Source organism: Lactuca virosa, chromosome 5 (assembly GCF_052849685.1).
Source record: "Lactuca virosa cultivar CGN04683 chromosome 5, Lactuca_virosa_CGN04683_v6, whole genome shotgun sequence".
NCBI lineage: Eukaryota > Viridiplantae > Streptophyta > Magnoliopsida > Asterales > Asteraceae > Lactuca > Lactuca virosa.
This window is the reverse complement of record NC_136430.1, coordinates 340,172,984-340,198,640: the sequence shown is the minus strand read 5'-3', so window position 1 is coordinate 340,198,640 and position 25,657 is coordinate 340,172,984.

The window sequence follows — 25,657 nt, the reverse complement described above, 5'->3', positions numbered from 1 at the left end:
TACATAAATGCAATTAGTAGATACCAGAGTGGTTGAACTTATTGTTTAACATAAGCTCTATAACTCTATTCCTTTTTAGATAAGGATAAACCATTTCATCCTTAGCCTAATATAAGTATCTAATCCCCTTGTTTGGTTGGAAATATATATTCAATATATATTTGTTGCAGTGAGCATAATTCCAAAAATTAGATAAAGTAAATAGTTCTTTTAAAACATCATACAATAGACTGGAAGGTCTATTTTTATCCTCTTAAAAACTTGTATTATCGACATTCAGCTAGTGGCTAGGTGACCCTATCCCACTAGATAATTTGAAGGCTACCTCGAATATCAAAAAATAGATTCAAGTGACCAGGTGATCTTGTGCCACAAGAAACATACTAATGACGAGTGACTGTTTTTGTCGGAATGATTTGTGAATCGATTCCACAATTCCTAAGATGTTCTAACAAGACTTGGCTTACAAAAACCATTTTCTTTATCACAACAAAAGCTTAATGATGATCAGATTAATTTGTATTTCAATCTTCACTATGAAACAATTTGAGTAAATCAAAGGTTTCAACAATAACAAATAAAAGTCGTTAGTGAAATTGACTAAGCATCTATCACCAAATCTATTCATGGATTGAAAAAGATTACATACATCACTCATGTATAACTCTTTGTCAAGCCTTTTGTTCTTTAACTACTAATAGAGAAAGACACTTGTGAATCATCTTCCCATATAAACATGATTCACATATATCAAATGAATCAAGCTCATTTGCCTTCAAAAATTCTATCCTTTTGAAGTTGGTATATGTATTTCTTATTTATATTGTCATGATGATTATAAAATAGATAAGTTCCAATCAAATATCATTTGATCATATAAGTGTTATGATTAGAACGATTAATTTAATGAAAGATTATAGATTACTTCATAAATAACATTATGAGAAAATATTTTTTTAATACATAATACATCGTTTCAGAACATGAATGTGAACATCCATTAAACGATAAGTAAATCTAGATCTATTCATAAATTACAACTGTTACATGTCCTTATAAGGATAGGTACAATACATCTATTGTTTAAATAAAAGACTATAACAACACTTGTTATATCTTTAACACGAAATACCATTCGTTTGTGATCAGTTGATTATTTCTTCCAATCATCAACATATAATATCAATTATTAGTGTCACATGAAGTATTACACACTCAAGTGAATGATGGAAAAATAAATAGTTCTATCATATAGACATCTGAAGTCTTGTCCAAGTCAGACTTCTTCATCTTGATGAGATGAGAGGAACAATTCCCCCTTTGGTGTCCAGTTTCTTCCACAATAGAAACAACATTAATCATTTGTTCCTTTCTTGATTTCTGGGTTTATGTTGTATTTCCCTTAACTAAACTATAAGTCTATATGAGTGCATAATCTCTTAGACTTCCTTTTATTCAATGCTTGAACAGAATTGGAACTATTTCTAGTGCTCTGATTGAATATCTACTTTACTTGATGAGACATCTGATATGTTTCATAATTATCCAAGACTTTCTGCAAGTCATGGTTAATTTCTTCAGTATAATGTGAGACACATCATCATCATCACAATAATACTTTCATCAAAGTATCATGATCAGACTAACTGGTTGCAAAGGTTATTCAGGTATGATATCTTTCAGTATATATAATTTCTATTTATCTTAAAGGTAGAACCTCAAGATATTATACCAATTATAGAAGTTATAACCATCAAATGTTACTGTCTCTTGAAACTCAACAAGAGAGAGATTTTGCAGGGCGTAAAATTATTAACAGTTATCAACAGAATTTAACAAAGTTTCATTTAGTATTTTCAATATTTAGTCTTTAAAAATTAATACCTTATATTGTTTCTTAAAACATTACTTTATTAAAGTCTAGGATCCAAGTAACGAAACAAGTAAATGGTTAGGTGACATTTTTCCCATAAACTTAATCAAACTCGGTAGGTATCGATTACCAATTGCATACGATATGTAACTCCTAGATTATGGGATCCTAAACAACTATTGTTTAGTTTGTCATGTTTATCCCATCTATGCCTCAAAACTCTTATGCTTGGGTGACCTTTATCACATAAAAAAATTGATCAAATCATCTATTTAAAAAACATGTGAATTCTATTCCACAAATGGTTAGGTGACCTTTTTCCCATAAGCAAATACAAAAACACCTTGACTATTTTTGACAACCCAAATGAATATGGTGACCCAAAATTCCATATGAACTACACAAAAATCTCAAGTGAATTTTAAATGGATTGCATAGATTCGAAGTTTTGTAAATAAGGGTTTATATATGTTTTACAATTATAGATTATAAAAACATGGTCTCATGAATATTGCATGCATCCAACAATTCATGTACCTTTTTGTAAAATTCGTATCACTTGTTATGAGGTTCTTTAGGTGCCAAATAAAAACTTCATTTTATTTGTCATTAACCCTGATCAATTATAAACTAAAATCCGGTATTTAAAATTTAGTCGTAGATCGGTTTTAAGAACCAGTAAAAGTCTTAATAAAACTTTATTTTATACTTAAAAATTGGAGTTTTGGATGAGTTATAAAATCACTATTTTAAATCTCCTTTTAACAATCAAAAAACTTATGATTCCATGAATTTATAGAATAAAACTCATTTTATTTTATAAACTCAACTTTATGCATCTTATGAAAAAAGTCATATTTTTTTTTGGAACGGCAGATAAAAGTCATATTTTGATAAACCAAAACTTTGGTGATGATACTTATGTTTTAAATATCATTTAGCATGCATAAAACATAATATCAACATGTTGCGTTATATTTGAAACACCAATATCATATATTAAGTTTCGACGCAAAAAATAATCACTACTTTTATTATTGTCGTTATAACGCTATAAACCGATTTTAGTCTTTTTAATGAAAAAATCATTATTTATTATAAAGATATGGAGTTTATATAAAGTTTAAACATATTTTAAACCATTTCAAATATTTTAAAGTTGGGTATTTATAAGTTTTTCAATAAAACTATTTTCAACAAAAAATGAGTTTTAACCGGTAAAACGTTTTTATAAATATTCATTTATAAACATCTTATGTTATCTTTTAAATATTTTTTACTTAAACTCCAAGTGATATTATCTTATGAAAAATTGTTATTTGACATGTAAAAACTATTTTCATGCATAAAACATAACATGCATTTAACATAAAATAAACATCACAAGCATGCATTATAATGTGTATAAACCAAGCTATGTCTAGTAATAATTTTTGTGAGCCATCACAATAATTATTAAGTCTTTCCTAAAGGACTTAAGGGACACTTCAAAAGGTCTTAAAGACGGTAATTTCATCATCTTGTTACATTTAAAGTAAATACTAGTCTAACTAATTTATTACATCAAATCAACAAATGGAAAAATACATATTTATCTATTACATCTTATGAATAAATAAATATCAACCAAACACAACACAAAGGTCCAAATGGCTTGTTTATACACAACAACATATCAAATAGAGTAAATTACACGAATGGTCCCTATGGTTTAGGGTAATTTGTGCGTTTGGTCCCTAACTTATTTTTTTAACTCGGAAGGTCCCTACTGTTTGTTTTTGTTACGTGCTTGGTCCCTATCTTACCTAAAAAAACTATTTTGTCTTTGATTTTTTTAATTTATTTAAATAAAGACACCCTCAACCCCACCCCCTCACCTTACGTTACCCACCCCACCATTTTTTTCTATTTAAATAATAGTCTTTTTAGGTAAGACAAGAACCAAACGCGTAACAAAAACAAACAGTATGGACCAAGAGCGTAACAAAAACAAACAGTAGGGACTTTCCGAGTTAAAAAAATAAGTTAGGAACCAAGCGCGCAAATTACCCCAAACCATAGGGATCATTCGTGTAATTTACTCTATCAAATATTCTAACAAACAACTCTTTGTTTTTTATAAGGCAACTTTTATATAACCAAAATGCATGAAAAATGGTTATATATACAAATAAACAATTTTAACCAAGAAGTTGCCAAAGAAAACAAATATGGATTTTTCTTAACCAAAAGAAATTCATGCTTGTTTTCCAAAAACCAAAGATTATCAAACAAAAAAAATCATTCTAACATATAAAAGATGGCTCTGATACCACTGTTGGGTTTTGATACGATATAAAAGATTGTTTTTTCATAAAAAAACGGCAACGGAAGACTTTAAAAATAAGAAGTTTATTTTTAGTTCATAACAAAACCACACCATCATGGATCCATTTATAGAGGTTAGAACGAAATAAAACAAACCATAGGATGTTTTAGAGATAACCTTTGAAGCCTTTGAACCCACTTGGTTTTGGGGTGTTGATGAAATAACAAAAGATCAAAGTGTATGATCTTCTCTTCAAGTATCCACCAACAAGAGTAAGGCACTTAGAATCCTAGTTCCTTCTTATATTCTTGAGTGTCTAAATCCTTTAAGTGCTTAAATCAATTAAGCACTAAAGGGAACAACTCAAGGGGTCTTCTAATCACCAAATCAATGCACCAAACTTCAAAAGAAAAGAGCTTCTTCATGCTCACGGATTTAGAGAGAAAGAAGGGAAGAAAGAAGAGCTTCACTCTTGCAAAAATGTAAGCATCATACATCTCTTATATAGCCCATGAAAAGTAAGGTCTAACCATTAAAATAATCTAAAGTAATGGTAGCCTTTAGAAGCATGGGAGACAAAAGGTGGAAGGTTGAAAAATCAACCTCCTACACCATCATTATGCATTTTAAAAAGTAAGATTCTTTATTTTTTATAAACTCCAAGTTTATAAAATATAAACTTTGTCTTTAGGTAAAAGACAAAATAATCCAACTAGTCCAAAATATTGTGCATGACTTATTAAATCATACCATATAAAATAATAACTAGTTATACTCTCTTATAATTATTATTTTCATAAAACAATAATTATTCCCTAATTAAAATACAAGAATTGATATTATTAATTAATAATCATATTCATAATAAATATACAAAATGTGCCAACTTGATAAAGGTGTGACCCTATAGGATCATATATCATTAGCAATATCACTGCATAAAGATTCTTGGGCATATAGATCCAACACTTTCCTATGATCAAGTTAAGCAACCATGCACAAATTAAGATTAATTATACTCTCTAACACAGTTAAAGTTACTAGCTTTAATTACCTAGTCTAAGATGTGATTAATCCTAGCTCTAATTATTTAATGATCATAAACAAATAGGTTACAAATTCATACAACTAGATTGATCATCTACCACACAAAACTTGATTAATAAGCGATTTAAACTAGCACTTCAACATGCTAGGATTTTAATTATCAAACACAAGTAATCAACATATAACATCCAAAAATCAAATCAACACAATAAGATCAGGTTCGTGTTCACCAAACAGAAGTATAAGGTTTTTAGTCCCTCATATTAACGGAAAAACACACAAAATTCATGCAAATAAGATTAGACATGAGTAATGTTTAGCAAACCGAATAGATCTATGTATATTTCATCTAGATCTCTTCAATTCGTGAGCTCTAATCGAATTTTGATCTTCTAAGGGTTTTCCAGAAGGTTTTAGTCACAATCCTCCTCAGAAAATCAGCCAGAAGTCCCTCCATTCGACCTAATGTTCGGATATATATATATATATATATATATATCATTATTATACCATCACATCAAAACCCTAGCTACCAACATCGCACAAGACAATCATTTTTTAGCCTCTCCATTACATCAAGACCGCAATGCATGTATGTGTGTCTAATTTCCCTAAAAACCTCCCCAATCCTAACTACTTACGCTCTTCATAAACATTTCCCTACTTCTTTTGAACAACATTCATTTTATGCATCCCTCCGAATCCATCCCCATAAAACTTTCTTAACCTCAAGGTATTTTTGGTTAAGCTCCCAACCATGCATATGGTAAAACAACATCAAAAGAAGAATTACAATAAATAATAACTTGGCAAATTGCCTTATTCTTCAACTTGCGTCTTCGATTTTTGAACTTTTCTTCAAAATATATCTTGGTATTCATAGCTTTGTAGTCTCTTATTCACTCAAACTTGTCACACCCCTAAACCGGAGCGGCGGAAACGTTTGGGGGTGGATGACTTTATGTTAAGTATCACAACACATGCATCATAGTAATCAAAGTACAACAAACATTGCATTAATAATGTATAAGTTTTACATATGTTTTCAAGTCATTGTATATATATGACATCAAAAGTATTATAACAAAAGATAGAAGACATGACTCTATACAACTCCGTCTTCTAAAAAATCCCGGGGATATACCTGTCTACTGGTTCCCTAAGAATACAAGTATTTTGAAAAAGATAGTATCGACATTTAAGTTGAGTGAGTGCATAAGTATTTATGTTTAGAAGTTTGTTGTTTGTTTCTTGAAATAGTAATCATGTTTATTGTATCAAAAAATCCAATATTTTCTAATATAACTGAAAAGTAGTTTTAATACCATAAAACTGTATAAAGAATGTTTTCTGTATTGTTTATGTTTTCCAAGTTGTGTAATTGTACTCTTTGAAAACCTTGTAAAAGTGAGTATGCCTGGCTCCACCAGCTGTAAACTGTAATGTAATATTGTAAATCGTATTATTGTAAAACCAGTACTTTGTATTCGTACTCTTTGGTTTAATTATATACTAATCGTATTTGTTCATATCTTTTTTGTGAGTTATTATAACCATACTATGACTAGCTGCCTGCTATGACGCTTTGTAGGCGTCAGAACTGTTAACGATATTTGTCACTCATAGGCATGCCTGCCCGGATGTAGCTAACAGTCTGAGTGTGGGATTGTCAATCCCGTATAGATCTATACACATTTGTGTCACTCTCTATCCGAAGATTCTGGTTAAAATATAAGGACTTTAACTGTATTGCCTAAATGAATAAGCTGTTGGATAACATGTCTAAGTCCATAACTATATTTGGTATGTACTTGACCCGATTTGGCATGGTCCATTTGGGTTGCATGGCATCGGAACAATTTGGATATACTTTTGTGAGAAGAGGATAGTTATGATTTATTAATATGTTATAAGTTTTAATATATTAATATGAGTTATTTAATTAGTATCGATCAAGAATTAGTTTGGAATTAATTTTGTGATCAAAAGAGACTAATTAAATAAATGGGGATTGATTTGGTAAATCATTCATTCTTATATGGTGGGCTTATGATCCATAGTTCTTCATGTTGGGCTAAACCCATGTGGTGACCCATAGATACTCTGTGGAGTCTAAAACCCATGGATCATGAGGAATATGGAAAGACATGAGTTACATGGTGTAATCCTAATGTGCACACTATATAACGAAGCCTCATCCAAGCAAAATCAGCACTAAGACATACACAAGTGAGGGCTAGCCGATTTTGGTGCAATATAATCTTCTCTCAAGTTATTCCAATTGTTGGTGGTGTTGTGTGAAGCATTTGAGGCATCACATTTGGGGTGCTAGACTCACAAAGTCTTAAGGAATCAAAGCTACAAGAAATGTATGTCATTCTACTAGAATTTTGTATTACATATACCCGATGATATGCTAGTTAGGATGAAACCTTGGCAAAATCAAAGTTTGCATGTATAATAGAGAAAACATAGATACAAGGTTTCTATGGTTGCATGCACACCATAGGAGTGTTAGAATGCTCAAAAACCTAACATAAGCAACTAAACATCGTCTCACAAAAAGCATATTGACGATTACATATATAACAAATGATTAAAAGTTGTTTTTAAACAAATGATAAACTAATATTATGATCTTTCTCTAGTATTCTTGAATGTAAAGTATTTGTACAAGAGTAGTCTGTTAAACTTTGTATAACTGGTTCGTGATAATAGTTTGAAAGTTCCATAAATTATACCTATTATAATTTATATGTGTTTTCTGTTTGATATGTAATATTCACGAAAGTATCCCCTTTGCTTGACATGTTACAAAGGGAATATGAATCTGATTGAAATAACTTCTATATTCATATATATATATATATATATATATATATATATATATATTATAATTAAAATTTAAACGACATTAGGACAAATAATTCTACTCTGAGCCCACATCCGAACAAGGAAAAGGGAAATAAAGCGTATTATTAGTCCTAAGCCCTTTAAACCTTATTTATATAAATATATACATATGAATATGATTTTGGCAAAAATATAAGTTAAAAGAGTTTTTAAAATATTTAAAAGAGTTTGACAACATTTAAAAGATTTTTAGTAGTTTAAAATCTTTTTAGAAATATTTAGAAATCATTTGATTGTAAACACAATATTGTTGTGTTAGACTTGTATCCCCCCCCCCCCCTAAAACAGTAAAAATAGTAAAAATGCAGGGGTATGAATGTCACACCCCCAGCCATCGGCGGAAACACCGGGTGGTGTAACGTCATTCTTCGTATCACAGTTATATAACATACATTGAACAGTACTAAAGAAAATACATACCTTTATTGATAACTGAAAGTTACATAACTGTTTTTCTAGGACCTATTACATAATATCCGACTATGGCATACTTCTTAATGAACAGAAAGGTAATAGTAAAACTTCTTCTGTTCGAATACATACCAGCTTTTCAAGTTCCTGAAAACACATGCATTTTAAAATACGTCAACATAAAGTTGGTGAGTCCACAGGTTTTGACTCCATAAAATACTACATTTTCCACGTTCAAAAGTATAGTTTTGAAAGTATCATTTTGACTCTCCAACATTTAGTATGTATATTAGGTATAATAGTTTAGTTATCAATTAAGTGTTATACCTAAACACTCCTTGAGCCTAAGGTATAAGTAGGGGGAAACTTATACTTAACATTAATACTTGTATACGACAAAGTATAATGTTTCTAACAATTTGCTACCATGAGCCTATAACCATTGCTGTGACATAATACCTCTGATAAAACTCACTCATGATTTCCATGAGGACAACCCACTCATGATTTCCATGAGGACAACACCGTACGCTTCATCGACGCCGGAACAATAACAAGTAAAAAGGATAGTTCGTCACTTGCTTATGGTTGACTGTAGCTAACAGTCACAAGTGGGGTGGTCAACCCGTATACTAATTATACACGACTTCCTCGCTCACATGGGATTAACGGTTACAGTTCAGAGGATTTCCGCTAAGATCCCCAATCTTAGTTGATGAATACAATTACTCATGTAGACTTCGACGGCTTCCTATAGCTCTAACAACAAAAGCATCTTCATGTCTAAAACCCTAAGTTACTAGACTATGCTTTTAAACAGTACTCCTAACTTCATAACATTTAGGCAGTATAACAGCTATAACTTGAAGTAAAACCAGGTTTTATCTTGACATAAAACCAATAATAACAACATATAACGTTCCTAGTTTTATCTTGACATAAAACTATCAATAACAATATATAACATACCAAGTTTTATCTTGACATAAAACTAACAATAACAACATATAACATACCTAGTTTTATTTTGACATAAAACCAATAATAGCAACATACTTTATAAATTAACATATAGAACTTCCGAATATAACTTCGGAACTATATCGCACACAACATATATATATAGAATCCTAAGTATAACTCAAGATCTACATTAGTATAATAACATGCTGACAAGTTGATAATAGTTGTATATATTCAAAATATTATATTTAGAACAACTATACCCCGGCTATTATAACTATATACTATCATATAGACATAACAGTAATGTATATACAATATTTAGCATGCGTTTTCCCCCAAAATATTAGAAAGTGGGGTCATGAAACTCACCCTTGTAGCGTGATTTTATGTAATCTAAGCAGAAACGGTCAGCGTACGAGGTCGTCGGGGCTCGGGATGCAAGATGGCCTCAGCAAAGGAGATAGGAGAAAGAGGTTTAGGTGTAAGAATGGCTGAAGTCGGACCTGATACTTATAGTAAGGATTTTGGACCCCCACGTCGTGAGTTTTATAAGGCCCACGTCGTGAGTTTGGATCTTATCCCCGTAGACTTGCCATTTGCGTCCCTAGCTTCGGAAGGTGGCCATGTGACTCTTCACGTCGTGAGATATCCTTGCTCACGTCGTGAATTTGGATCTTATCCCCTCGCAGCCTCGTCACACACCTTCTAGATTCCGAGATGTGGCAAAATGACTCCTCACGTCGTGAGTTTCTGTGCTCACGTCGTGAGCTCAGTCAGATTAGGGTTTCTGACAGCTGAATCTTCGTAAGGTCGTAACTTTCACATACGAACTCCGTTTTTGACGTTCTTTATATGCACGCGTAGGTATTTACAAGTACTACAACTCTCTTTTAGACTCCAATAGCTAATTCTAAGTCTATTTTAAATTCATCTTATTATAGAGATTTATAGTGTTCGGTTTATCATAACTTCTTCATGCGAAGTCAGATTCAGACATTCTCTATATTTTTGGAATCGTATGGACATATACTTTGAGTTGTATCATAAAGAAAGTTCATATTTGTATTAGAATTTATCATGAACTACATGGCACTCTTATCACATTACTAGTTTTAACAAAATCACATTACATGATTGGCATAATCACATGTGATTGTCTATTGACCAATTTTGACTAGTGTTACAATGAACTCACCTTTTGTGAGTTTCCGGTTGTTGATACGGTGTAGTAGAGATAAATCCACAAGTTAAAACTCGTGATAATAACCGAATCCTAAATTATATTAATATAAAATTAAGTATAAATTAGATAATCTAACGATGTTTAAAGTGTTAAACAACACTTAATTATTGTAAAAAGACTTACAATAATCCTTAGAATAGTTTTTCATGTTCTTTGTGTTCTTCGTGTGTTCTTGATAAAAACTAGTATAATTGGGTGTTTACGGCCAAATATATGATGATTGGAAGGTGTTTTTGAAATGAAAACAAGATCAAGGAATGATTCTTGCAAGATTCTATGAAGATACAAGTGATTTTCATGTGTTCTTGAGAGGAGAGAGGAGGTTTCGGTGATGATACTTAAGAGAAAATGTTGAGTTTGCAGCCGAACTATGAGAGAATGAGGAAAATTTTCGTATATCATGTATATATATGTGTGAGTTTACGGCTGTAAACATTTCTCGGCGGTAAACTCAAACCGACTAAGGGTTTGCGGTTGCACTCTAACCGAGGAAGGATAAGGATGCAAAGAGGAAACCCTCTTAAGTGGTTTACGGTCCGAAGAAGTTTCGGCTGTAAACGTTGTTTGCGACCCTATGTTCTCGGCTGCAAACGGTTTGTAGTCCGAGGAGTTTGCGTCCAAGGAGTTTGCGGCTGCAAACTGTTTGCGGTTCGAAGTGTTTAAGGGAATCCAAGGGTTTTCGATCATGCGAGAATTCTCGAATTTTTGTGTATCTCAACTTCTAATTTCTACAACACTTTACCAAGTGTTTTAAATGTATCAAATATAATTATTTTAACTTTGTTAAAATAATATTTGACTAAGTTTGATTTTTATTTGATGGGTTTGACTTTGTTGAGTTTTACAAAGTAGAAAATAAGGGGTTGTTATATTATCCCCCCCCCCCATTAAAGGGAATTTCGTCCCGAAATTAAGACTATTAAAGATACAGTAAGACTAGGGAAAGAGATGTGGATACTTCTCTTTCATTTGATCCTCCCGCTCCTAAGTGAATTCGGGTCCTCGTTTTGCGTTCCAGCGAACCTTCAGTATCGGGATACGGCTTTGTTTGGTTATCTTTACTTCCTTGTCTAGGATTTCTACTGGTTCTTCCACGAAGTTGAGGTTCTCGTTAATCTTGATTTCATCGAGTGGGATAACAAGAGTCTCGTCGGATAAGCATTTTTTTAGGTTAGACACGTCAAAGATTGGATGTATGTTATTGAGTTCTTGAGGTAACTTGAGTTTGTAAGCTACTGAACCGATTCTAGCAAGAATCTCGAACGGTCCAATGTACCTTGGGTTCAGTTTGCCATGCTTTCCAAAGCGTATCATGCCTTTCCAGGGTGAAACCTTCAACATGACGCGGTCTCCAACCTGGAATTCCAAGGGTTTTCTCCTTTTGTCTGTGTAGCTTTTCTGTCTATCTCTTGAGGCTTTAAGTCGTTCTCGAATTTGAACTATCTTCTCAGTAGTTTCTCGAATGATTTCTGGACTAGTGAGAGTGTTGTAAGGAATTTGACCTCTAGCCAGTTGCGTGTCACCCACTTCAGCCCAACACAGAGGTGATCTGCACTTGCGACCGTAGAGAGCTTCGAATGGAGCAACTTTAATGCTAGAATGGTAACTGTTGTTGTACAAGAACTCGACCAGTGGTAAATGGGTATCCCATGCTTTACCAAAGTCGATGACACATGCTCTAAGCATGTATTCTAACGTTTGAATCGTTCTCTCACTCTGTCGGTCGGTTTGTGGATGGTAGGCTGTACTCATGTCCAGCCTAGTTCCCAGAGATTTTTGTAGTGACTGCCAGAAATGAGAAGTAAATCTGATATCTCGGTCAGAGATAATAGATATTGGAACACCATGTAGTCTAACTATCTCTCTTATGTATGTTCTAGTTAGCTTCTCCATCTTGTATACTTCCTTTATTGGTAAGAAGTGTGCGGACTTGGTTAATCTATCGACGATTACCCAAATGGTATCATAACCACCCGTTGTCTTGGGTAACTTAGTTATGAAATCCATCGTAATCCCCTCCCACTTCCATTCGGGGATTTCCGGTTGTTGTAATAGACCTGAAGGCTTTTGATACTCTACCTTAACTTTGACACAAGTAAGACACTTGCCCACAAAGGTAGCAATCTCAGCCTTCATGTTTGGCCACCAATAAAGTTTCTTAAGGTCCGGATACATCTTGTCTGAACCAGGGTGAATGGAGTATCGCGTCTTATGTGCTTCGTTCATGACAACCTCTCTGTAACCACCGGACTTTGGTGTCCAGATCCGGTTCATGAAGTATCGGGCTCCATCACCTTTGATTTTGAAGTTTTTGTCCATTCCTCTTAAAGTTTCACCTGCCACATTTTCGGGTTTCAAGGCCTCAAGTTGAGCCTCTTTAATCTGTGTGGATAGATGTGAATGGATAGTCATGGTCAATGACTTTACTCGACGTCCCGAGTATTCTTTTCTGCTGAGGGCATCAGCTACTACATTGGCTTTACCAGGGTGATAACGAATTTCACATTCGTAATCATTTAGTAGCTCCACCCAACGTCGTTGTCTCATGTTCAGATCTTTCTGGTCGAAGATATGTTGAAGACTTTTATGGTCCGTGAATATTGTGCATTTCGTGCCATATAGGTAGTGTCTCCAGATCTTTATAGCAAATATCACTGCTCCCAGTTCAAGGTCGTGTGTTGTATAGTTGACCTCGTGTGTCTTAAGCTCTCTCGAGGCATATGATATGACCTTTCCTCATTGCATAAGAACACAACCAAGCCCTTGGTTAGACGTATCGTAGTACACTACGAAGTCTTCTGTCCCTTTTGGTAGAGACAAAATAGGGGCGCTGCACAGGGCACACTTTAGCGTTTGGAACGTTGTTTCTTGTTTCTCTCCCCATTTGAAAGTTACACCCTTTTGTGTCAGGGTGGTAAGTGGCTTAGCAATTCGGGAGAAATTCTGAATGAATCTGTGATAGTAGCCAGCAAGGCCTAAAAATTGACGGATTTCTGTAGGCGTTTTGGGTGCTGACCAGTTCTCAATTTCCTTTATTTTGGAAGGGTCCACATGTATTCCCTCTTCGCTGACCACGTGACCTAGGAAACTTACTTTCCTAATCCAAAATTCGCATTTTGAGAACTTTGCATATAACTTCTCTACTCTCAATGTTTGCAAGACTTGTCAGAGATGTTGGCTATGCTCCTCCTCAGTTCGTGAGTAGATAAGGATATCGTCAATGAAGACTATTACGAATTTGTCCACGTAAGTACGGCACACTCTGTTCATCAAGTCCATGAACACTGCAGGTGCATTCGTTAATCCGAAATGCATCACTACAAATTCGTAATGACCATAACGAGTTCAGAAGGCTGTTTTGGGAACATCTTCCTCTAAAACTCGTAATTCGTGATACCCAGATCTTAAGTCAATCTTTGAGAAGTAACTTGTTCCTTGAAGTTGGTCGAACAAGTCGTCTATACGACGTAAAGGGTATCGGTTTTTGATAGTAAGTTTATTTAGCTCGCGGTAGTCTATGCACATGCAGAAAGATCCATATTTCTTCTTCACGAACAAGACCGGTGCTCCCCAAGGTGAGAAGCTTGGTCTAATAAAACCTTTGCTAAGAAGTCGTTTAGTTGACTGGATAGTTCCTGCATTTCAGACGGTGCAAGACGATAAGGTGATTTGGCTACGGGGGTAGCTCCAGGGATTAAGTCGATTCTGAATTCGACTTGTCTTTCAGGTGGAACACCTGGAAGATCATCTGGTAAAACGTCGGGGAAATTACAGACTTCGGGAATGCTCTCGAAGCCATTCACTTCTTGTTTCTTGTCTACCACATGAGTTAGAAAAGCACAGTACTCCTTGCGAAGATACTTTTGCGCCTTTATACGGGAGATGATTTGTAGGTTAGCGCCAGATTTTTCACCGTAAATGATAAGAGTTTCGTTACTGGGTAGATTAAGGCGAATGGCTTTCTCATAACATAGGATGTCAGCACGATTAGGACTTAACCAATCCATACCAATGATGACGTCGAAACTTTTTATGGATACCGGCATCAGGTCGATTGGGAAGGAAAAGTTATTTAGAGTAAGGGTACATCGTATGTATATATTGTTAGTGCTCTCGGTTTTCCCGTTGGCCGTTTCAAAAGTGAAGGTATCTTTTAGTGGTTGAGAATTTTGTTCAAGTAAGTGTTTGAATTTGTGACTCACGAAGCTCTTCTCTGCACCACTATCAAATAGAATGCATGTGTATGAATTGTTGAGAAGAAACGTACCCGTAACCACAGTAGGATCTGCCACGGCTTCCTCGTGACCAATAGCTAGTATTCTTCCCACACCACCGACATTCTTCAACTATGGACAATACTTTTTGAAATGCCCAGTTTGACCGCATTCATAACAGGCCCGACTTACTCCAACGCCAGGAACTTGAGAGATCGGTTGCGGAGGTGACCTACAGAATTGGGCAGTGTGCCCTTTTTTGTTGCAGTTTCTACATTGCATCTCACGGCAATTTCCATTGTGATGGAAATTACACTTGTTGCACTTTGGTAATTTACCAGTATACTGCTTTGCTGGTGTTGGAGTAGCAGTAATGGCAGCAGGAACAGTAGCAGCATGGACCGCCACTATTTGTTGTTTCTTGGAAGGCTCTTGGGAAGATTAACCCTTCCTTTTGTTCCATGGATTTTTCTTCTTCTTCTTCTTCTTGTTGTTATTATTGTTGTTGTTGTTGTTTGTTTTGGGTTGTTCTGGAGCAGCAGTCATGAAGCCTTGTCGAACTCCATGATCTATTAGGGAATGTGCCAATTGTTTGGCACTATCGAAAGTAACAGGCTTTGAAGCTAACACGATCCCTTGGATCTGAGGTAAGAGTCCGTAGATATACGTTTCGATTTTCTTTCTCTCCAGAGGTACCATTCCAGGACATAGGATTGCTAGATCACTGAACCTATTGGTATAAGATACTATGTCTGTACCAGTCATGGTCAGACCCCAAAGCTCTTGCTCGAGCTTTTGTACTTCACCCCTCGGGCAGTACTCTTGCATCAATAACGATTCAGATGTTCCCAGCTCATTGAATTAGCCACTGTGAGAGTCAATGACTTAACATGGCCGTTCCACCATGTGAGAGCTCGATCATAAAAAGTACAGGCAACAAATTTTACTTTGCTACCTTCAGGGCACGGTAGATTTCAAACACTGCTTCAATTTTCTCTATCCATTGAGTTAGAGCCAAAACTCCACCAGTCCCATTAAAGGTCCTAGGTTTGGCATTCGTGAAGTCTTTATATGTAGACTCACGTGGATGTCCATGACTTTCATCATGATTTAAAGGATGAGCACCACTCCCAGATCCGCTGGTATCGGTTGTATTTATCTGTGACATGGCGGCTGCCACAACTGCAGTGACCGTTGCCTAAAACATAGCAGCGTCAAATTGTGGAGGTGGCGGCAGAGGAGGCAGAGGTGGTATTGGTGCTGCATTGACATTGATACGCCTTGGATTTCTCCTTGGAGGCATCTTTTTGCTTTAAGAGTCAAAAGAATAAAAGATAGTAAGACATCAATAATGATTTTAAATCAGATGTCTATGAACTAATTACATTAGTTCAGTATGTATTCTGAAAGGAGTTTATATAGAAATCTATCACAAGGAATAACTTGCAAAGTGATAACATGAAATTGGATAGTCATTTTTCAAAGGAAATAAGATGTCTGTCAATTTTCATTGGTATATTAGATGTATAGAGTTCGGAAAATTTGACCTTGAAGTAGGTCTACAACATACCAATTTAACGAAAAACTTGACAGCATACCGACCTATCGAAAAGTGAAATTTCAAGGTCATAATATGTACATGAAAACATCACTAGTATGTATACATAGACTTAAACTATATACAAAAGAGTGAGTAGAGTATGCTCTACTCGCGAGGAGTGTTGTTTGATTTCCTACTAGATTCGGCCTTGGATTTAGCCAACTGGCGTTCTGTTGCAAACATACGCCTTTCTAATGTCGCTTGACGTTCTCGAAGTTCTCCAATTTCAGTTCGCTTTGCAGCCAGTTCCCTTCGCAAGGCTTCAGTATGATTCCTAGTCGTTTCATGGTTTTCAATCACGTGGTGAAGGAGAACTGTGTTGACTCTAGTGGTAGCATCGATCTGTATGACTCGGTCGATGGCAGTTCTTCCTTGTTCATCGTTACGCGCAACACGACGAACTAACATTAGAAGGGCTCTGTCTGCTGAGCCTCTTTCGTCAAGGTTGTAGTATATTCGGTCTCCATTGTAAGGACGGTCCTGACCCTGCTCATGACTCCACCTATCTAAGTTCACCGCCCACTACGGTGTCAGACCTTGGAAGTTTTGTCGGGTATTGGGATGTTGAGCAATTTGAGGTGGATTATAGACTTCAGAATCTGAGTCAGAATCTTCTTCGAAGTCTTCTACAATCCAACCATTATTTCCTTGGTTAGGAGGGAACAGGTCTCCCGGTGGATGAAACCCAGCCATATGATCTATGCGATAAATAGGGATGTAAGAAGCATTTAATAAATTTATTTAAGACGAGTAATACTTTCAAGTTTCTATATAAGATAACTTACAGTTAACAGTTATTGTGTTATGTATGGTATAACTCATACTAGGTCCCCCTATAACCATAAGGAGCATACCAATTATATATAATTTGGGTCAAATAGACCTTCGAATTAATGATCCTACTCTACCCCCACATCCAAACAAGGAAAAGGAAGTTAAGCTAAATCACACATTCTATGTCTATATATAACCTTAATTATATATAATCATAATATATACACTTAGTACTTATAGTTCTACCTGCATGAGTCCTTTGTTTTTCATATAGTTGGTTCTTAGTATTATAGTGCCTAAAATGCTCCTATAATATTTTAACTTTATGTTCTGTTCTAGAATTCTTCTACATATGCATAGTTGGTAACTTTTAGACTTGTTGCTACACCACTATCACTCCCAAACACATGTTGGTCATATCTCAAATAAATATAGTTGATCAGGCTATATTTATCCCAGATATGATTACATAACTATCCAGGTTTAACTACAGTGTCCAACATCCAAATACTTTTATGTTATCATGACTGTGATGTTATTCTTATATGTATGAGTGTTAGTATACTTCTTATAAAATACTTAGATTTTTAAAAGTATACTTATAGTCAGAGCTCTTTAGCCCCAATGTATTTATAGTTGTATATCTTTTATGTATTGATATACTGAGTTCACTATAAACAATGCACTAATACCAATCTGTCACACCTCCGAACCGGAGCGGCGGAAACGTCCGGAGGTGGATGACTTCATGTTAAGTATCACAACACATGCATCATAGTAATCAAAGTACAACAAACATTGCATTAATAATGTATAAGTTTTACATATGTTTTCAAGTCATTGTATATATATGACATCAAAAGTATTATAACAAAAGATAGAAGACATGACTCTATACAGCTCCGTCTTCTCAAAAGTCCTGGGAATATACCTGTCTACTGGTTCCCAGAGAATACAAGTATTTTGAAAAAGAGAGTATCAACATTTAAGTTGAGTGAGTGCATAAGTATTTATGTTTAGAAGTTTGTTGTTTGTTTCTTGAAATACTAATCATGTTTATTGTATCAAAAAATCCAATATTTTCTAATATAACTGAAAAGTAGTTTTAATACCATAAAACTGTATAAAGAATGTTTTCTGTATTGTTTATGTTTTCCAAGTTGTGTAATTGTACTCCTTGAAAACCTTGTAAAAGTGAGTATGCCTGGCTCCACCAGCTGTAAACAGTAATGTAATATTGTAAATCGTATTATTGTAAAACCAGTACTTTGTATTCGTACTCTTTGGTTTAATTATATACTAATCGTATTTGTTAATATATTTTTGGTGAGTTATTATAACCATACTATGAGTAGATGTCTGCTATGACGCTTTGTAGGCGTCATAATTGTTAACGACATTTGTCACTCATAGGCATGCCTGCCCGGTTGTAGCTACCAGTCTGAGTGCGTGATTGTCAATCCCGTATAGATCTATACACATTTGTCTCGCTCTCTATCCGAAGATTCTAGTTATAATATCAGGACTTTAACTTTATTACCTAAATGAATAAGCAACTAAACGTTGTCTCACAAAAAGCATATTGACGATTACATATATAACAAATGATTAAAAGTCGTTTTTAAACAAATGATAAACTGATAGTATGATCTTTCTCTAGTATTCTTGAATGTAAAGTATTTGTACAAGAGTAGTCTGTTAAACTTTGTATAAATGGTTTGTGATAATAGTTTGAAAGTTCCATAAATTATATCTATTATAATTTATATGTGTTTTCTGTTTGATATGTAATATTCACGAAAGTAACCCCTTTGCTCGACATGTTATAAAGGGAATATGAATATGATTGAAATAACGTATATATATATATATATATATATATATATATATATATATATATATATATATATATATATATATATATATTGTAACGCCCGTAGATCCGGGCTAGTCAATTTAGAGACGATAAGCATCAAAAATGACTTTTTGATGGAAGATTATTTATAAGGATTAATCTTAACCAAGTTGTAGTATATGTCACCAGGTTTCCGAAAATATAAAGAACGCCGAAATCCGAGTTATAACGAAGAAGTTATGACCTGTCGAAGTTTCGCGACAGAACCGACACGACACAGCGTGACGTAAATAGTGATTTTACGATAGAGCGATATTTGGATTTAGTGATCTAAACGAAAGTCGTAGAATACGTTAAACCGAGAGTGTGCATGAAAAGAGCGTCTAAATCTGACTTCGTATGAGGAAGTTATGATTTTTCGAAGTTTCGGCTTAGCAGTGTACAGCCCGAAGTTCGAATATGAGATCGAGCGATATTTAGCCGAAACAATCTAAACGAGAATCAAAGATCTCGTTGATAGTAGTCCAACGGTAAAAAGACAGACGAAAACGGACGTCAGATGAAGGAGTTATGAATTTCTAATGGGGTTTTCCTGTCCCGGCCTACTAAAAATAATATAATAAAAATAAATTCAAAATTAGCCGACGAAGTCTAAACGAGAGTTGTAGAGCATAGTCTCACCTACGCGTCGATATAAAGAACGTCGAAAACGGAGCTCGTATGCGAAAGTTATGAATTTCTGAAGTTCGGGGCGCGAAACCCCAAAACTGTCAGAGTTCACGACGTGAATACAGTGTTCACGACGTGAACTCAGTATTTATGACTTTTGGAGCCCGACAGACGCAACCTGTGATGACGCATGCAGTGATGACTAAGTTCACGACGTGAAAACTTAAAATTCACGACGTGAGAGCTGAAAAATAACCCTATAAATAGAAATCGAGGGTCAGCCGATTTAGGTTGCTCTATCTCTTCTCTCTCACTCCCGATACTCTCTCTAAGCCCTCTTTTAACCCCCCCCCCCCCCCCCCCCCCGAAGCCCCGGTATCATCCCGAGACACGAAGCAAGTCCCTAAGCCCGAAGATCCCGAGAAGAAAAGAGTTTCCGAGCCGAAGCTCTGCCTGCGAGAAGCCCGGTGTGTGAAGATCTTCCAGTTTCACCGAAGAAGTACTACTCTTAGAGCCGTAGTGCTGTCCGATCATCTTCTGATCAAGTGAGTGTATAGTCCCTTTCATAAACACGATTTTAATACAAGTATTGTTTGAATGTATTAAGTATACGTTTGGTGTGAGTGTATAGTCCCTTTCACAAACAAGATTTTAATACAAGTATTGTTTGAATGTATTAAGTATATGTTTTGTGTGAGTGTGTAGTTACTTTCTTCTAACACATATATATGAAGTGTTTGCCATGAAATACGTGCTATATGTTATATATTGTTTGTCTATTTGAGATGGGCGTGGAAATGATGTTTTATACAGGTGTTAAATGATTTAAACTGTGTAAGTATTTATATCTACGAAAATGTTGGGTAGAACATGGGTAGATGGGATAGTTGGTGACTATGGAGTTAGCGCCTATTGTATAAACCTTGGTGACTATGGAGTTAGCGCCTATTGTATAAGCCTTGGTGACTATGGAGTTAGCGCCTATTGTATAAACCTTGGTGACTATGGAGTTAGCGCCTATTGAGTAAACCCTGGCGACGATGTGACTTCGTGCCTATACCCGAGGTCAATCCTTAAGAATGAAGGATATATGATTCTTAGGGTAGATCCTTAAGATAAATGGAGATAATGGGGATGGGTAACTGGGTTGCTTGTTTGATGATTAAATATAATAAATATATTATTGTGGGTTGAAAACCCTATATGCTCACCAGGCTCCCAAGCCTGACCCACTCAGTTTTCTTTGTATCACAGGTATCGATGCGAAGACCCATTTCACTGAGAGATTATAAGAGATGTAAATCACTAGTGTAAATGAATGTATGACATGTTTATGCTTATGTGTCTGTATCGGAACATGACATCCCGAGGTTTAATTATTAAATAAAAATACATTCTCTTTGAAAAATGTTTTGATAAGTTATTATCATATCTTGTTTTGGGAACAAATTCCGCAACCGTTTTCTTTAAACGATTACTCTGATTTATAAAACAAAGCATAAACAAATCGGTCTTTTCTGGCCGTGAAATTGGGGATGTCATATATATATATATATATATATATATATATATATATATATATATATATATATATATATATATATATATATATAAGGTTTAAAGGGCTTAGGACTAATAATACACTTTATTTCCCTTTTCCTTGTTTGGATGTGGGCTCAGAGTAGAATTATTTGTCCGAAGGGAACAAATTCCGCAACCGTTTTCTTTAAACGATTACTCTGATTTATAAAACAAAGCATAAACAAATCGGTCTTTTCTGGCCGTGAAATTGGGGATGTCATATATATATATATATATATATATATATATATATATATATATATATATATATATATATATATATATATATATATATAAGGTTTAAAGGGCTTAGGACTAATAATACACTTTATTTCCCTTTTCCTTGTTTGGATGTGGGCTCAGAATAGAATTATTTGTCCGAACTAATAATACACTTTATTTCCCTTTTCCTTGTTTGGATGTGGGCTCAGGACTAATTAAAAATTTAAACGACATTCGGACAAATAATTCTACTCTGAGCCCACATCCAAACAAGGAAAAGGGAAATAAAGTGTATTATTAGTCCTAAGCCCTTTAAACCTTATATATATATATATATATATATATATATATATATATATATATATATATATATATATATATATATATATATATGAATATGATTTTGGCAAAAATATAAGCTAAAAGAGTTTGACAACATTTAAAAGATTTTTAGTAGTTTAAAATCGTTTTAGAAATATTTAGAAATCATTTGATTGTAAACACAATATTCATGTGTTAGACTTGTATCCCCCCCCCCCCCCTTAAAACAGTAAAAATGCAGGGGTATGAACTCACCTTTTGTGAGTTTCCGGTTGTTGATACGGTGTAGTAGAGCTAAATCCACAAGTTAAAACTCGTGATAATGACCGAATCCTAATTTATATTAATATAAAATTAAGTATAAATTAGATAATCTAACGATGTTTAAAGTGTTAAACAACACATAATTATAGTAAAAAGACTTACAGTAATCCTTAGAATAGTTTTTCATGTTCTTTGTGTTCTTCGTGTGTTCTTGATAAAAACTAGTATAATTGGGTGTTTACGGCCAAATATATGATGATTGGAAGGTGTTTTTGAAATGAAAACAAGATCAATGAATGATTCTTGCAAGATTCTATGAAGATACAAGTGATTTTCATGTGTTCTTGAGAGGAGAGAGGAAGTTTCGGTGATGATACTTAAGAGAAAATGTTGAGTTTGCAGCCGAACTATGAGAGAATGAGGAAAATTTTCGTATATCATGTATATATATGTGTGAGTTTACGGCTGTAAACATTTCTCGGCGGTAAACTCAAACCGACTAAGGGTTTGCGGTTTCACTCTAACCGAGGAAGGATAAGGATGCAAGGAGGAAACCCTCTTAAGTGGTTTACGGTCCGAAGAAGTTTCGGCTGTAAACGCTGTTTGCGACCCTATGTTCTCGGCTGCAAACGGTTTGCAGTTCGAGGAGTTTGCGTCCAAGGAGTTTACGGCTGCAAATTGTTTGCGATTCGAAGTGTTTAAGGGAATCCGAGGGTTTTCGATCATGCGAGAATTCTCGAATTTTTGTGTATCTCAACTTCTAATTTCTACAACACTTTACCAAATGTTTTAAATGTATCAAATATAATTATTTTAACTTTGTTAAAATAATATTTCACTAAGTTTGATTTTTATTTGATGGGTTTGACTTTTTGTTGACCCTATGTTCTCGGCTGCAAATGGTTTGCAGTCCGAGGAGTTTGCGTCCAAGGAGTTTGCGGCTGCAAACTGTTTGCGGTTCGAAGTGTTTAAGGAAATCCGAGGGTTTTCGATCATGCGAGAATTCTCAAATTTTTGTGTATCTCAACTTCTAATTTCTACAACACTTTACCAAGTGTTTTAAATGTATCAAATATAATTATTTTAACTTTGTTAAAGTAATATTTCACTAAGTTTGATTTTTATTTGATGGGTTTGACTTTTTGTTGACTTTTACAAAGTAGAAAATAACGGTTTGTTACAAAACATTTGCAACATTTTTTTCTTTTCTATTTTTTTTCTTTTCTCACTTTATCCCTCAAAACGAAAAACCCTAAAAATAAAAACATATGCGTAAGCAAGGGAACTTAACTTCAACGCTTATTGGTTAAATGTATTAGTCTAAAGGGCAATAACTATATAACCTTTCCTGGATACATTTAAAGTACACGATGCAAAATATATTATGTCCCTCAAACTACACAAGTTCGCGTTTTTGTCTCATGATTTCACTATAACTAGGAAGCCACAAATATACTATAACATATTGGCTTAACCAAACCAATAAATTTGCATCAAATTATCCCACAATAATAGCAAACTTAGTTCTAACACAAGAAAAAATTTTAAATTTACTAGACTTTTCTAATTTAGACTATTTTTCAAGTGTTTCATTTTTTTTTAAATCTAACTTATATATATATTTTTTCTGGCATGCTCTTTTCCTTTAATTCGATCCCCTACCCCACACTTAAATTATACAATACCTTCATTGTATAAAACAATTAAAACATATAAAATAAAAGAGGGAGAAATGGAACAAACTCGCCTTGGATATGTAGTCGCGAGATCGGATGACTGTCCTGGGTAGATTATCGATACTAAGCTTGACATTGTCTGCTGGAACACTCCGGAATCTGAACATCCTTGCTAAAATTGGTGGACTCTTGGCAACAAAACAAGAAGCGGACAGCTAAACTTAACAACTCGAAAATCTAACTAGGGCGTTGCCATGTCATGGCAAGTTGTTGGCCACGATGTGGTCCCTGTAAAAACCGGAACTCAATCGCAAGAAAATCATTGTTACAACGCATAGTGAGAATTGGCGCATCGCGGTCTTCAAATGTCAGGAAAGTAGTCGCGATGTAATAAAAAGTCGCGTCTCGAGATAGCTAGGCTCGCATCGCATCTTCGTGAAAACTCTAAATTCTTCATCGCTGAATGAATATACCAATCTAGAAGTATCTAATTTCTCGACTAATCCCTCGTATCACTTTTTTCCCATATGTAGCACTGAAATATCAATAGACTCCTTGGTATGCTCCATGTCGAATGTTTAGCTAACCGAATAGATCTATGTAGATTTATTCTAGATCTCTTCAATTCTTGATCTCTAATCGAATTCTAATCTTCCAAGGGTTTTCCATAAGGTTTTAGTCGCAATCTTCCTCAAAAAATCAGCCAGAAGTCCCTCCATTCGACCTAATGTTCGGATATATATTGTTTCCATATATTTGATCACCATGTCGTGGTGAATGGACACCACTTCGTGGTCTTCGTAGACATCCTGTATTCTCCAAGTCAGCATTAATGATCAAGAATCTTCCATTCGCCACGTTGTGGTCTTCTGTCTTCAAGCCTTATTTGTCTTCTTTTTACTTATCCTGTATTTTCCTACTTCCAGCTCCTTGTTTACTTCCATTTCATCCTGAGCATGTCTTTGCCACTTCAAAATAGATTTCAACCATAATAAGTACCTTTTGTCCCAAAATAAGCATAATAGTCGCTAAAAGTATTAGAAATATTGTAGCGCCCGCAGATGCGGGCTAGTCATTTAGTGACGATAAGCGTCAAAAATGACTTTTTGATAGATGATTATTTAGAATAAATAATCTTAACTAAGTTGTATTATATGTCACAAGGTTTCCGTACATATAAATATCATTGAAATCCGAGTTATAACGAAGAAGTTATGACCTGTCGAAGTTTCGCGACAAAACCGACACGACACCGGGAATCATAAAAAGTGAGTTTATGATAGAGTACTTTTTAGCCTTAGGATTACAAATGAAAGTTGTATATTATGTCTCCACCTTCGCGTGGATATAAAGAACGTCAAAAACGGAGCTCGTATGCAAAAGTTATGGCCTTCCGAAGTTGTTGCTGTCTGAGAGCATGACACCTGTCAGAAACCCTAATCTGAATGGGCTCACGACGTGAGCACTAATTCTCACCACGTGAGGAGTCAAAACGCCACTTTTCAAGGCTAGAATGTAGATGGCAAGTCTACGGAACGGGCTCACGACGTGAGCATCAATTCTCACGACGTGAGGAGTCAAACGGACACTATGCAAGCCTAGAACGCAGGTGGCGAAGCTACGAGGTGATCAGGCATGGATCACGACGTGAGCAATGAATTCTCACGACGTGAGGGGCCAAAAATCACCCTATAAATAGCAAGTTCAGCCCTTGCTCTTC